Source organism: Alosa sapidissima, chromosome 10 (assembly GCF_018492685.1).
Source record: "Alosa sapidissima isolate fAloSap1 chromosome 10, fAloSap1.pri, whole genome shotgun sequence".
Lineage (NCBI taxonomy): Eukaryota > Metazoa > Chordata > Actinopteri > Clupeiformes > Clupeidae > Alosa > Alosa sapidissima.
The window spans coordinates 36,648,363-36,664,605 of NC_055966.1; the positions used below are offsets into that span (position 1 = coordinate 36,648,363).

The 16,243-nt window shown below is 39.1% G+C and overlaps 1 protein-coding gene and 1 long non-coding RNA gene across 4 annotated transcripts in view; both read left to right on the forward strand.

The window, feature by feature from the left end:
• The window catches only part of LOC121721290 (cation channel sperm-associated protein subunit beta-like), a 126,664-nt gene that overhangs the window by 70,776 nt on the left and 39,645 nt on the right, over positions 1-16,243 (forward strand). The gene's annotated exons all lie outside the window — the stretch shown is intronic.
• On the forward strand, positions 1,131-8,006 carry LOC121721348. The gene is made up of 3 exons (XR_006034798.1): positions 1,131-1,743; positions 7,787-7,883; positions 7,988-8,006. It is a non-coding gene; the product is annotated as an uncharacterized LOC121721348 (long non-coding RNA).

Below are 16,243 nucleotides of genomic sequence, written 5' to 3' on the forward strand. Positions count from 1 at the left end.
TACTTGGCCACGAACTCAAAACTTGTCTCTCTGAAGCTCTGTTCTAGAATTAAAGAAAAACTCCAAAGTGCTCAGGAATTGTAGAAAAAAGATCTTGAAGGTGCTCTTTGGTGTGGGGAAAAAAACACAAAATGTCATCAAAAGAAAACCTTAACAGCTCAGCCCTATCTAGAGCCGTCTTGTGCTGGTGTGTTTGCACTTCACCGCGCTGGTCGGGGAAACAAATAAACAAACTCGTTAGTGGGACGAGTACATAATTAGGCGTAGTTCTAAGTTGTGTTTTAGTATTATATTTGCATTACTTTAGCTTGGGTTTTGTATTATTACCTAGAAATATGCTAACCATTCGTGCTTCAGTTCTAGACAGGTCATCATAATAAGTTATTAAAACCTTCGGGGCTAACGCCTTTCATTTCTGCTGCAGCAGGTTGTGTGCAACAGAGTAGATGGACATAAGATACAGTCTGAGGAGTTGCAGCTTTATTATGACCGCCGCGCAGCGAAGTTTCCCTCACAAACTCTGATTTGGTCGCTATACTGTAGCTTATTCCAAGCTGAGCCGTTTATGAGCGTTTAGTCCTAAATGAAAACGATTCAAACTCTCTAGCCACTCACTCGCAATTCACTGACGTCAGGTTCACTTAAAGGAGCCACACATACTGTAGGGCTAGGCTACTGTTATGTTGTTGACTGCCGTACTATTGAGGACTATTATGAGTTCTGTCCATCATTTGGTGGTAGGTAAAATTACTGCAATAAAATTATGCTTATTAAATGCTTTCCCCAAATCACTTTTCACAATTTTTTTTCAAGAGTAATATTATTGGTTATCGTATCTGTATCGGCCACAACAAAACAATAAATATCGGTTATCGTTATCGGCTCTAAAATTCCATATCGGTGCATCTCTAGTGTGCTTGTATGAATATTAGTTCTTATTATATTGCCACATTGTTTATGAAAATATATTATTTAGTTTTGTTGTTAGTTTATTGTAACTTTGATGTTATCAGTTGGTTTGTGTGTTCTTCCTACATTTCACAGTAAGTTATTTCGTTGCTCTGATTGGTTAGATCTATCCAATTGAGTGCAGAGGCATTCCCCCCCTGTATCGGTTGAAACACGCCATATAATTATGTCCCAATGGAGCAGTATCAGACTCATATTCTGTGAGTATGGCTACGTCAGGCTACATTGACACCTCCTTCCTATACAATTCTCACAATTCGAAACTCCCGCCATAAAACGGGCAAATCCCAGCGAAGCTGGAAGTTTACGCAAACTCGGGGGCAGTACCTTATTTAGCTCTGGTCTTTACCTTTGTAACGCCCCAACATTTACATACAGACCAGCCCGCAGGTGCTCTGGGCACAGGAACATGAATGGAGGTCGCGAAGATGTGAGACATTAGCTGCATGCTGCTCGGTTTACTTCCAGGAATTACAAAGCAGACAGTTCTTCAAGGATATTGAAAGTGAGCCACGGTCGTAAATGCAGTGTTCCAGGCTGTACGGAGAAAGCGGAGACTTTTCAGTCTTCCCAAGGATTCAAAAGCTCGAGGGGCATGGATAATGTTTTTCTACCAGAAGATCCCTGCGAAGTTCGACACTCAGTTATTAATTTGCAAAACATTTCACCCAAGACAGTTTTCAAAACCTTGGACAGTTTAAAGCAGGATTTGCTATGCTGCTGTTACGGAAACAAGGGGCTGTTCCGACCGTAAGGTCATCACAACCACATGCTGTAAGTATTATTTGTCGCTAAGCAGTTATTAGCAGTGCAAACGTGTATCTAGCAAGTAGAATGTGTGATGATTTTAGTTCATTGGCAAGGCTATTCAATTTTCCTGACTGTTTCATTCGGATAAATAACCTGTGTTGTAATGTTAACCTACAATTTACGATGCATGTTTGTCGAGATCTCTGACAGGTTATGTTCTCAGAAAGATAGCTAACTGAAGCTGAGTAGCACGATAGTTTGGTTGCTAAGCTGTAATATAACCCACAAGTCTTCGGAAGTCATCAGAAGAGGAAACAATTTAACGTTATCATTTCAAATAATACCTAGTCGATATGTTGAAAACAGTGTTGTCTAGATACAATACATTTATTTGCACGTTCTTATTTTAGAACATCACAAGAAGGACAATACGACAAACGCAACATGCCAAACAGATGCTCCAAGTGTGGTATCTTGCGGGACACGAGACCTCACCTATGAAGCAGTATTCATTTTGAGAGCAAATTTAGCCTTAGTCTTAGTCTTTTGAATAACACACCATTTAGTTTTAGTCGTATTTTAGTCATCTGAAATCTTTTAGTCTTAGTCTAGTTTTAGTCGACTAAATATCATAAAAGTCTTAGTCTAGTCTTAAGCCTTTTAGTCTTAGTCTAGTTTTAGTAGAGCAAATATTAGCAGATTTTAGTCGACTAAACTACAGTGGACTTAGCTGACTAAATGTTTCTCCAGAAGTCTGTTATGGCATTAAGGTTTGAATATGCAATACAGACACAGATTTAACGGTTGTAATACAAAGATGTATTTTATTTTATTCTTAATGTCAAAAACACGGACTGTACATATTCTGTGATAAATTAATCTAAATTTATCACATGCATCCATTTTTGCTATGAACATCTTAAAAACAAGTTTGGCAGATGAGTGAATCAATGAAGAGCCCAACATTATAGACTAAAGTTCAACGTCTCTCTCTTTTTTATTATAACAATGAAGAGCCAAACCAACATTATAGACTAAAGTTCAACGTCTCTCTCTTTTATTATAACAATGAAGAGCCAAACCAACATTATAGACTAAAGTTCAACGTCTCTCTCTATTATTATAACAATGAAGAGCCAAACCAACATTATAGACTAAAGTTCAACGTCTCTCTCTTTTATTATAACAATGAAGAGCCAACCCAACATTATAGACTAAAGTTCAACGTCTCTCTCTTTTATTATAACAATGAAGAGCCAACCCAACATTATAGACTAAAGTTCAACGTCTCTCTCTTTTATTATAACAATGAAGAGCCAACCCAACATTATAGACTAAAGTTCAACGTGTCTCTCTTTTATAGACTAAAGTTCAACATCTCTCTCTTTTATTATAACAATGAAGAGCCAACCCAACATTATAGACTAAAGTTCAACATCTCTCTCTTATTATAATTTTCTCTTTGGCTCAGGCATCAGTGTAGTGTCTGGTGTCAGATCTTTAGCATGATAAATGATGAATGATGAATGCAAATGACTGAAGTTACCAGTCACTGTCTATGACATGTGCAGCGAAGGCTACCCTAACACCAAAGTAAAGCTTCAGTTGTCGGTCCATATCTTTGTCTATGTTGTTCGCAATTCTCTTATTCTTTTTCCAATGGGCTTTATATAGTGAGCTTAAACAACAAGGCTATGGGTTAATTTACACTGGAGTTTTCTTTAAGGTAGGCTCAGCAAAACGTTAGCTAAGTTACCTTTGACAAGGCTGGCGGCTAGCATTATTATCATCAAGAGGTGTGCTAACTCGTAGGACTAACGTTACCTCCAGATTGTTTTGCATTAAAGTGCTACTTCAGACGTGAGAACTGCTACGGTAGGCAACGGAAATTCCTTACTGCAGATTCAGAAATAGTAGATTGATGTTCCTGTCAACAGTACTGGTCTGGGTGTTATTTTTAAAACTTAAGCTAAATGTTTCGTTCAAAGCAGTGCTTTCTGGTCTGCCTGCTTTAGTCACGATAGCCAGACTGCACTGGGTCAAATGTCACTATGAAATGCGATTAATGAGCGAAGACCGCTGAAATCAGTCACAGCTGTGTAACTAAGTCTGTGCATATAATGTAAACAACCTAACTGTTGTGAAAAACGTCCTCGAAACTGTGCTAAGTTTTGCAAACTCTTCTGTTTAGCTGTTACACCTGCCTTTGCCGCGGCTTTTTAAATGGCTCTGCTGCTTCTGCATAGATCAACCTACCCTCAAAGATTCGCTCTGATTGGATTTCTTCCCAACTTGTCCAACAAAAAGAGTAGTTTTGATTGGATCTCTTCTCCATTCGTCCCTCCCTAACATTTTTGTGTCATTTTTATTCGTTGACTAAAGTGTCAGTTTTTTGTCAGTCTTTGTCATCATATCTGACTTTTTATTTAGTTTTTATCTGTGAAAAAGGTTCGTTGACGAATATTTTTCGTCATAGCCTTAGTCAACGAAATTAACACTGCTATGAAGCAAAGGTAACCATTCTAATTATTCTTCATTATGTTCCGAGTTACAGCCGGTTACAAAATCAGAGGTCTTATGGTGTATGGGTGTTCCAAATGTGTCGCATTATGATTGGGTAGCATTTAGCAGAGCATGTGTTGTCCAAGTATGTTTACCATGATGACTGAGTACATTTATCAATTACATGTGTATTGTGACTGTTGTCGGACAGTGCAATTGATTTTTGGCTAAGATGGACAATGTTTTTTTCTATATCTCTTATAGTACATCACCAGTGTCATCGTATGGTGATGAAAAAAGGCAGCTGAGGCCTACTGGTTAGCGCTTTGGACTTGTATTTAAGAACTGTTACAGTCATGACGCTTATGCTAATGTGCTAATGTTACAACGGTAGGCTACCGCACGTTTTAATGGCTGCGTCAGGTTGTAACAAAGGTAGGTCCGAGGCTAGCCTCGACCTACATGTCGCTGTTAAGTTAAATTCTTAACAAACTAGAACATATTTTGTAATTCTTTCATGAACTAAACATGTATGACTCCTTTCTGGCCAAATTTCACAGCTTTCACGTTTAACAGCTTTATGTAAATCGAGTTTGAACGGAGAGAATAGAAAAGTGTTACGATTGTGCCAGTTCTCCCCTACTTTCGCATAGTAAACAAATGGAATGTTGGAACATCGCGCTCCCCAACACAAACGCGAAAGGTCGGGTTTGCTTCATCTTTTGATAATAAGTTTTGAAGTTTTGTTGTGAAAACGGAGGGTTAGCCTACTTAACGTAACTGTGGTTCTCTGAGTATAAATGTCATCAGATGGTTCGTCACATTACACATCATGACATTACATAGGCCTACAGTACGTGTACACATGTGCAGGCCAATTATAGTGGGATTCAACTTCATGTAGCCTAGGCTAGCCACCTGCAGACGTCTAAAGCCCTCCTTACACTGACAGACTTTGGAAAGATTTGCAAAGATTTTTGAAAGACTACAGTCTCAGACCGTCTCACATCTAAAGACAAGTAGTAGAGTTTTAAGTCACAGACTATGATTTTGCAATGACTAGGGATCTTGCAGGGTCACTATTTACAAGACTGCAACTAGATTCCTTTAAATTATTACCCATCGTGCATAGATAAACAGGAACTGAAATGATAGCCTACTAAGCTCAAAGTCATATTTTCGTGTTTCTGCAGCATTGTTTCATGCGTGACATCCCTAACCAATATAGAGTTGTTCTGTCATGTGGAAGAGCCGACTAAATATGTATAAGAAATGGCAAATAGTCATATAGGCTACAGCTGTCGCCTACTTTGCCCCTTCCTGTTTGGTGTTGGAGAGAGGTCACTATAGAGCTGCACAGTCCAGCACAATTTCTCCATTGACAATTGCGGTAAAAGCCATAAAAACTTAACTGCACGTGGTAGACTTAAAACCAGTTACGGCTGTACTAAGCGATTTGGATAAGTACTTCATTACCCACAATCCTGAACAATCCCACAATCCCACAGTGATGCCTCTGATTGGTGGAAAGGCCGTTATGGTCATAGCAGAGCCCGTCTACGGATTATTAGACATTCTCTGGTCATAGTTTGAAACTTTCTCAGCGAAAAATATTGACAAAGATGGTGGAGTCTTTTACTGCCTATGCGAAAATCTTAATGTGATTAAAAACTTTCTTTACGAATATTGGTACTTGTATCAACAAGGATTGGGGTTTATACATCATACGAACTTAGTCAGGGCCAATACACTGTCAAATAGACCACTGTAAATGTTAGTTAAAACACTCAAACTTTTCAGGTAGCCGACAGGCTAACCTTTAGCATTTCCGACATTGTATGTCATTACATAATGCAGCTAACATTAGCCTACATGCTGCAACACAGGTATGAAATATATTATGTTTTAGTGAGTGTCCAAAGGGGTGAAAGCCACTTTAAATCGGGTCACATTATTGACTGTTGTGTGTCCGAGAGTCAGTTTGTGAGTTTTGTAAGGGCCAGCATGAGGAACAAGACCTACAAAGTTGTGGTGAGTTAAGCAGGGAGGTTGGTAACGTTAATGCTGCTAGCAGTGTTTGTTTACATTAGCTAGGCTACTGTAGCCTTCATACTGTATGATTCATATCAATCATTAACCTAGGAATACTTTGTGCATTTAATGAACATTTTGTGTAATAATTCACGGCAAATTAATAAACTGAATATGGTGGTCCAAGAGCAGACCATGCACCAGTCCATGCATCAGCCCGACTGAGCAGTGATGACAGCATAGGATGAGTCAGGTAATGTTACGAAGCACTGCCGTTAACGTTAACCGCTTTCACACACACACGATATAAAATACATGATGATAAAATTCAATATCAAAACACTATTATTTACACGATTACTCCTGAAATAACTGCTATTAACTGCACATTCACTATATAAAAATCACTGTTTGGAGGAAAGGGTTCCCGTGCTGTCGCCGGTTGGAAAATGGCAAAATAAATCGCTCCGATTTTGCCTATATTATTCAGTGAGGCGCGGTGGTTAATGGGATGAGTAGTTCCTTCGCTCGGAAATGAAAATATGTACACAGTCTTGTACCTTTGACTTTTTTTGGATTTTCTCTTCGTTTTTTCACTCGAAATGATATGTTGTATGCTTATGAGTTATGCCGTAGCTGGTTTTTCCAAACGTCAATGGGACAAATGAATGGGAATCTTACATCCGGCACCTAACCGCATTTTGGCTGTGGGCGGGACTGTGCAGCTCTATTGGTTTTCATATTGTTCATGTCACTATTTGCATGAGCCACGACTCAAAAGACTTGCAATAATATCAAACCTGTTTGATATTGTTGTAACGACAAAACTAGAAAAAGACTGACTCCGACTGACTTAAAACCGCTAAGATTGGCACTTTACACTAAACAATCTAGTTGACGGGAGCGCGCCGCGATTCCAGTACAACTCCCATGATTTCTGTCCGACTTTGGAAATGTAGTCGCCGACTGTGAAAACAGACCAAAATCGTACAATGTAAGGCCGCTATAAGCTGACTGCATAACTCTGAGATTCTGCTACGTTTTCTAATCAAAGTCGAATCACCTAAATGTTTCACAGATTTTTTTTTTTTGCGGTGATGACGGTGACGAGCTCAGACCCGCGGTAGGGGTCACGTGACCGCGGTAATGCGGTTACCGTCCCAGTCCTAGTTCACTGTGTGCTGAGTGTGTTTCACTAAATCACGGATTAGGATAAATGCAGAGACCAAACGGGATCAAAAGAGTATTAGAAGTCTTTAGAAAGGCAAATGTGAATGGAGGACAAACCACAAACTGGTTTTGTTCGGTGAAGCTGTGAGACATCAGGCCTAATTGCTGGCCATCAAAATGCAAATCATTTCAGTTTCAGGCTGCTCTAACTGAAAGGCATTTGTAACAACACTGGTTAGAGTACAGCTTTGGCAGTACAGCTTAGAATATTAGCAAATGCTTTTGCTGTGAGTTAACAGCTTGGTGTGTGCATGCAAAAGTGACTTTCACTATTGTGTTACAACATTTCTGTTGTTTGGTTTAGGTTTTATCTTGCAGCCATGCACTTCAATGAGAATGCTGAGCGTCCACAACGGGAGACACCCAAGGAGAAACTAATGTACAGACTTGCCAAACAATTTGTAAGTTTATTTAAAAAAAAAATATTACAAACAACAAATCAAAATGTGCAACAGTATAGGCACTAAAAATAACTTCGATCTAACTATCGATTCACACACAACAGGCTGTCTTAGACCTGATGCTACTGGTGTTCGAGGAGATCGTCCAAGACCCTCTTCCTTATTGGGATGCTGTCCAGCGGATTCCTGTGCCCCAGGACTTGTGTGCTCAGCTTGACAGACCTTCCATGGAGGATGCTGTTGCTGAACACGTGTCACGGTTCAATCGAAAAGGAATCTGAATCCAACGTACTGCCCTGAAGCATCTGGAAGCTTCCTCCATGCGTAGCACCACACAAGAGGGGATTATGACACGGACACTTCTTCTAAGGAAACCCCAGCTCCTGCTCACAAAAGACCTGTTGTAGGCCAAGTCACTTCATTGCCTGCAATGAGAACAGGGTGGAAAAGCACACTTTTTACTATTTAGTGTTTAATCTTTTACATCAGAGTATCACTGGACGGTTGTTGAAAAAAAAAGTTTGTCATTTTGTGGTGTTGATCAAAATGTGTAGGGCTGGAGCTATCGATTCTTTTTGTAATCGACTAATCTAGCACTTTATCAATCGATTAATCAGATAATTTTGTTTTTGCATTTTTAAACAACCAATACAAATAATGCATAACAGAAATGATGTGGCTGTATATTGTTCAAGCAATTGGCACAGAGGTATTTATTCTAACTCCAACATTTGGCTCCAAAACTAAGCCCAATTATTGCAATTTACCCAGTGGTGGAATGTAACGAAGTACAAATACTTCGTCACTGTACTTAAGTAAATTTTCCACGTATTTGTACTTTACTTAAGTAAAATCTATAGTGCATACTTTTGACTTTTACTTCGTTACATTTTACAGCAATTATATGTACTTTTACTCCGCTACATTTCTACAACACCATCGTTCCTTTTTACGATACATTTTATGATCAGTTTTTTTTTTCTCTCTGACAAACACGTTTGTTTTACCCAGGGGTTGCTACCAAAGATTCTGGAGCGCTACGTGCATTCTTAGAAATATAAGTTTCTAGTCTAGACCAGGCAAAGCGTGAGCTTGTAGCCATCTGCATTCGGTAGGCTATATTCACCAGACCCATGGCTACACTGTACATGCAACTGTGTTCTGTGCCTTTCTCTGTCTGTTATCTGCAGCGTTAGGGCCTCCTCTCCGATGAGATTGCTATCCGCGGATCAGCGAAGTTACAGGCTATGCCCATGCTTCTGTCACACGTCTGATCATTTGCGGCACAAATGAATGGTAGACTATTAATGAACCGGTGGCCGGAAAAAACGTAACATTTTCCAGATTAGGAAATATTCCTTAATTGTGTGTGATTAAATAAAGATGCATAGCCTACAATTGGGGGGTAGTAACGTGAGCGCTCATTCAATGTCTATGCGTCTGCGCAAGTGAAACTGAACTTAATCATAAAGACACCTTTCTCAGCAACTTTTCTGTTCAATCAGCATAATTGGCATTACGATCCACCCGACGTTTCCCTTGTCTACCCCGTTAAACTTCAGGCTCTCGTGTTTTGCTGAATGATATTACTCAGCAGATCACCCTAGTAGATAACCAAAATTACAGTCTCTAGAATTGTAGGTCAGAATGTAAACTGGGCCACAGATGGTAAGCACAACTTAAAACTATCTAGTCGAGTATAACCTAAAACTAGCTTAATTAAAATGCCACAGCCCATACTGATTTTTCCTTTTAGAATATAGATATTAAGAGAATAAATCATTATGCAAATACTTTTACTTTTAATACTTAAAGTACATTTAAAAGCAGGTACTTTTTACTTTTACTTAAGTAGGGTTGTCATTGTGGTACTTTTACTTTTACTAAAGTAAATATTTCTCTGTGTATTTGTACTTTTACTTAAGTACTGAGGTTCAGTACTTCCTCCACCACTGAATTTACCCATTTAGTGTTAGGATTATTATTAGTGCCAGTGCCAACAATTAAATAATGTTAAAAATGCTCTCTGTAAAATTACAGCCTCTTGTGCATGACTGAGCTGGGCGAACAAAGCTGTCCATAGCCTACTATGTTGTGAAGTGCTAAGAGGGAGAAGAAGAATTTCATTTATTAATATGCACAACAAGTTTCATGCTGTAATCTAGCCATGACATCAAAGTAAATATCTGTTTTATGTAGATTTCTACACCTGCAGCAGTTACAATTAGGCTACTAACAAATAATTTTACCATTAGGCTACTAAAAAATAGGCTACCATTAGGCTACTAACAAATCATTTTACCATTAGGCTACTAAAAAATAATGCCTAGGGTGAGCCTATTTACTATGGTAACCTAGCAACCTGTGAGTGTGTGTGCACGTGTGCGGTGCGTGAGGGAGAGTGAGCGAGACAAGATGAGGGTGCATGCATAGATAGATAGATAGATAGATACTTTATTGATCCCCAGGGGAAATTCAAGCATGTTTGTGTGTGAAGGGGTTCTTTTTTAGGCATACTCTTTTGCAATTAACCGTGAATAAGTTTGCTACTTAAAAACATCAAAGCTAAACATCATATCACGACATCGCTACAAATATAGTATGCGATAAAAATCAGCTAACATCAATGTAGGCTACGTAGATAGATAGATTGATAGATACTTTATTGATCCTTTATTGATTGTTTCAGCGACACTAGGTGAAACAGCATTGAGTGGATGTTTTCGGTTCGGATGCTTGTTCTCCTTTTTGAGTATGTAATGATCCCAAAACTTTACACATTCTCTGCCATTTATGGACATCTTGACTCCGCCATCGCGCCAACTAAATTCAGAATGTATCATGCGCTAGTGGTGTGCTTCCTGAAAAACGGTCCGTGTGGAACAATCAGATTCCGTGAGCATATAGTGCACGTCATAGGAATTTAACGAGGCTTCGAGGCAGAGTTTTCGCCTCAAGCAATTTTTGTAATCAAGTTAATCGAGTAACTCCATGAATCGTTTCAGCCCTAAAACTGTGTTTTTGTAATATGCTGAACCAATAATGAATGTGTATTGGTTAAAAATATTTTATTGATATACTGTGCTACTGTAACACTTGTATCAGATTGTCCTCACCTTTCCATTCCTCTGATTCTCAAACGGCCATGGTCAACTCTGTAAATAATTATTGCATTTTGCAAAGAATAAATATAGAGGCACAACAAATTGAGGCTAGGATGGTCATTCATGTCATCTCCTCAGGAACCAGGGTCATTCTTTTCATAACCTGTAAAAACAGAATGAGCAGAAAGCACAAAGTAGCTTGAATAAATGTCTCCAGTTTTATTTACCAGAGTTGTAAGATCACATATTAGGCTACTACAGTGGTTCTCAAATGGGGGTACGTGAAAGCACTGGGGTACGTGAGATTTTAACCCTTAGAAGCCGATTATGCAAAGTGCGTCAAAAAACACACCCTTTCTTCTCTGTTACATGATTGCTCCGCAACTGTTCATAGCAGCGAGAAGCCTTTATTGTGTGACAGAGCAGAAGTGGGACTTTCCAACGAGACTACACACTTGTATGTACATTAAAGTATGAAGATTAAAAAAAATAATGAAATTAAATCAAACTGCATCATATTTACAGTCTCTGCGTTCACCTGCGCACCCTACTCTCGTTTGAATTACTCGCGAACCCGTGAACGCATAGATATGGCAAGCATATCATGAAAGAGGAGACACAGGGCTATCCATTGGTACCACGTATGTGGATCCTTCTGTCTTATGAAAACAGACGAAGTGACTGCAAAATAATAACGTCATGTACAAAAACCAATGCTGCACATCCACTCTCGTTTGAATTACTCGCGGACCTGTGATCAGATAGATATGCCACGCATGTCAGATGAAAGAGGAGACACAGAACTATCATTTGATACCAAGTACATCCTTCTGGGTTATAAAACTGACGAAGTGACAACAAAATAATAACTTCATATAGCTCGACTTACCTCACGTTTTTGTCTGTTTTTGTGGCAAAGCATGTTTATAATCCAACGCTATTGTGTGTTTCTCTATGGCAAAGAATGTTCATAATCCGGTTTTGAGATCCTAGCAAATTCCTGCATGGCATTCAATTCAAGGCTCACATTGCATCCCAATTTGTTCGACAAAGAAACACCTTTTTTGACTTTACTTTGTTCATGGCAACGCAGTAAAAAGTTGTAGAGAATCATGAGTGCAGACAGGCACACACACGTAAACTCGGGTCAAGTCAGGTCAGATCAGTTCGTGTTCCATATATGGAGCGCAGAAATGTCACTAAATAAAAAAAAAATGGCATTTATTTCTGTAAGGCGCACACCACATATGTCTGTAAATTGCTCAGCCCCAGAGAATCCCTCCACCGTGGCAATGATATTGCCAGATTCAGGACAGTCTGCCCTACACACACATTAAATGCATGTAGAGCTATGAGCTTGCTGTGGTGAGATACATGTCAAAATATATCAAAATAAAATCAATGCTAGTACTAATACATGAAATGATGGCAGATCTGGATAGCCTAGACTCTGCTGGAAAAAAACAATATATAATATGTGTGTGTGGCACTAACAATGTGATCGCTTAAGGTAATGAAACAAGGAGGCGCACACAAGGCTTGTGTGGAAAAATGTGTATTGTAGCCGAAAAGTTACAAAAGAAGTCAGAGGCTAAAACTCTGGTTCAACAGAATCGCTATTTAGAGCACCAGTTTTTGTGGTTAAAAGTATTTGTACTACCAAAAGCAACCTTAACTTTCGTTGGCCTTTCGAATGTCTTACTTTCACTTTCACGTCATTCACTTAAACTTTCCTACTTGCTAGATTTGACCAATCTTCCATGGCCTACATGCACAAGTAGTTTGAGTAGAACTACTGATCTTCATTATCTCCCTGCTTGTTTACATCATCATGTATGGTATTATTTCATGATCGCTAAACGTTTGATTCTTTTTAATGTTGTCATCAGTTAACTTCATTCAACTGCGCTTGTATGTAGGCGCTGCCATTCAGTTGTGGACGTTCGTAAATTGCGTTTATGGGCGCAATCTGCGGTGTGTCCATGGCGCTGATAACGCTACGTTCGCAAATGTACGTACATCTGGCCCTGAGTGTATCAGCTTCAAGGCTCGGATCAACTTCGTTGCAAATACACTCACCATCTTTATTTGAACGGCCTGAATACTGGCTGTCCCGGTACCGATGATACCTGTTCTTTTGTGTCATAGTCATAGTCAAGTTTATTTATATAGCACAATTTAAAACAACCTGTGGTTGACCAAAGTGCTCAAAAAAAATATAAATAGATATCAAAAGACAAAATGAATCAAGACATAAAAAAAGTACAACAAGAAGATAAAAACTAAAATAATATGTTCATATAGCCTATATAATTACATTCCACAATTCATTTAAAAGCCATTAATAGCATATGTTCTTTTAACTTGGCTTTAAAAGCACTAATAGTTGGTGTAGATCTAATGTGAAAAGGGAGGTTGTTCCACAACTTGGGCCCAGCTACTGAAAAAGCACGGCCACCTTTATTTTTTAGACGACTCTAAGGTACTGAGAGCAGTAGTTTATCTGATGACCTCAGAGTTCTGGGAGGGCAGTGAAAGTGTACAAGCTCACTTAGGTATTGGGGAGCTTGTCCATTTAAAGCTTTAAAGACAAAAAGAAGAATTTTGTAATCTACTCTAAATTTCACTGGTAACCATTGCAGAGATTTCAAAACTGGAGAAATAGTGTGTCTTTTTAGACTTGGTGAGCAGCCTTGCCAGCTGCATTTTGCACGATCTGAAGTCGGGATAAAGTGGACTGAGTGACACCAAAGTAAAGGGAGTTACAGTAATCCAGGCGGGATGAGATAAAGGCATGAATCAATATCTCAAAGTCTTTGAAAGAAAACATAGTTTTGGCTTTACTTAAGATTCTAAGGTGGTAAAAAGATGACTTGACAACAGCATTAATCTGTTTCTCAAATTTAAAATCAGGGTCAAGTAGAAAGCCAAGATTTCTTGCATAAGGCTTTACATATCTGGCAAAAGACCCTAGTTCACTAATTGCATTATTTGCAGCTTCATGTGAACCAAAAAATAGAATTTCTGTTTTGGATTTATTCAGTTTTAAAAAATTGGTCGACATCCATTGTTTAATCTCTTTTAGGCAATCAAGCAATGGGTTTAGAGCACCAGAGGAACCACATTTAAATGGGAGATACAGTTGTGTATCATCAGTATAGCAATGATAGGGTATACCATGGTTTTTCATAATTTGACTGAGTGGCAGTGCAGTGAGAATAAAATACAACTAAGCACTGATCCCTGTGGAACACCATAAGATAAGGGGGCAGATGAAGATGAAGGATCATTGAAAGACACTGAAAATGTTCTTCCCTTTGCTGCTACTGGAAGAAACAGGAATCCATGCATTTCCACTGAATTATTTTTGGAATCTGATCCCTTATCATACCTGTTCATTCTTACTCGTTGCTCGACTTATCGTGACTAAATTCAAGATGGCTGCAAACGCTAAACTTCATGAAGATACTGTCTGTATAAATCGTCTTGTAAGTAAACTACCAGTGCTTTTTCAAAGTTCTCAATGTCTCGTTTTAAATGTCAGGGCCCTCGGAAATCTACCAATGAAGTGTGGAGATACATTGAGCCTCGTAAATGGGTGTAAAACAGTGATTTATTTGCATGGCTAGCCCGATGCCGAAGCACCACTATTGAAAAAGCTGTTGGTAGCATCGGCTAACTAGCGCCATATTTTGGAGTGCAGGGGACAAGCCGAGATGGGCTATGAGACATACGTTCACACTCGGTATCATGTTTCAATACACTTTAGGTCAATATCACACCGGAATTCTCCTTTAAAGCAGATTCCGTGCTGTGTTTAGGTCGGAAGGTGTGAAGGTTTCTGTTGTCCAGTGATTACGGTAATTGCTGCCCGACGCCGGGTTACGCCTTCCTCTCCGCTCTCTAAACTTTATTCTTGCACTGTTGCACTGTTGGACTTACTCATTTGCACCAACACCATGACACTGACTTACACGGAGCACCTTACCTTACCTTACTATACACAGAGAATCACAGGCTCAGTCCCTGCCTCAGTCATTGCAAGCGCCTCTTGATTAATCACCCACTATGTGGATACTGTTTTTAGAATTGATTTAGATTAAGTGTTATTTAGTATAATTTGTATTTTAGTATATTAGTATATTCTTTATCTTCTACTGTCCTTATTGCTTAGTTGTGTATTTTATATTATATAATTTTAATTACTTTTTTCTGCTGTTAGTGAATGTGTGTGATGTCTGTATGCTACTGAGACCTTGAATTTCCCCTGGGGATCGATAAAGTATCTATCTATCTATCTATCTAAATGGCATCAATCATTAATGAAGATTCGGTGATAGTTTCGGTTAGCTCCCGTGGAGCACATTAAATTGTTCAGGCTACCTATGTAACAAACAACATCACAGGATCAGAGGATCCACCACGAGATCAGATGATCCACTTAGGACCCGTCCACATGGAGACGCTTTTTGGGTTAAATGCACCGGTTTTGCTTCGTCTTGGCCGATCGTCCAAACGAATCCTCTAAACGCACTGCCCGAAACTTGATGCATTCTAGCTACTGTCAGTGACGCGAGAGAACTAGTCATAAGTTAAGTGCGGTGTAAGTTTAAATTAATTTGTGCGTAGTGCTGGTGTCATTCATTTATTTTACATGTCTTACAACATAAATAAATGTATTCACAGTCTAGTGAAGTCAGATATGAGCATACAAAGACGCTTAGAACTCATGTTAAGCCGATGGTATCGCACTAAATGCGAATGCGCGATTTGATGCAGGCAAAAGTATCGAATAGCCTAGAACTTTGGTAAGCCTAGTGTTTAGTAGCCTATGCACTTGCGGTGATATCCAAAACTAATGTGAATTGCGGACTATCCTACAACCAAAGAAAGTAAAGGAGATTATTTGTAGGCCTACCTGCATTAGCCAAATAAAGGACAGGACTGCACCCTTCACAAACCGTAAAAATTAAGTTTATTAGTTTTACAGTTGACAGTTCACTATCAGTCCACAAAAACAATTCTAGTTTCCTTGTACTAGCCATGTTCATCGTAGCCTATTCTGTCTGTTTGTATAGCCTACAGCGCGCAAGCTTTGGTCAATTTCTGTAAAGAAACAGTGCCACCTATAGGCCTGGGAAATGAAGTAACGTGTTGAGTCGTGTTGAGATGGATCCGTTTGGACGCAAATATTCTTGATACGGTTCCAGGGAAGACAGAGGAAAAAAAGATTGGTTTGGTACGTGTGGACTAGGC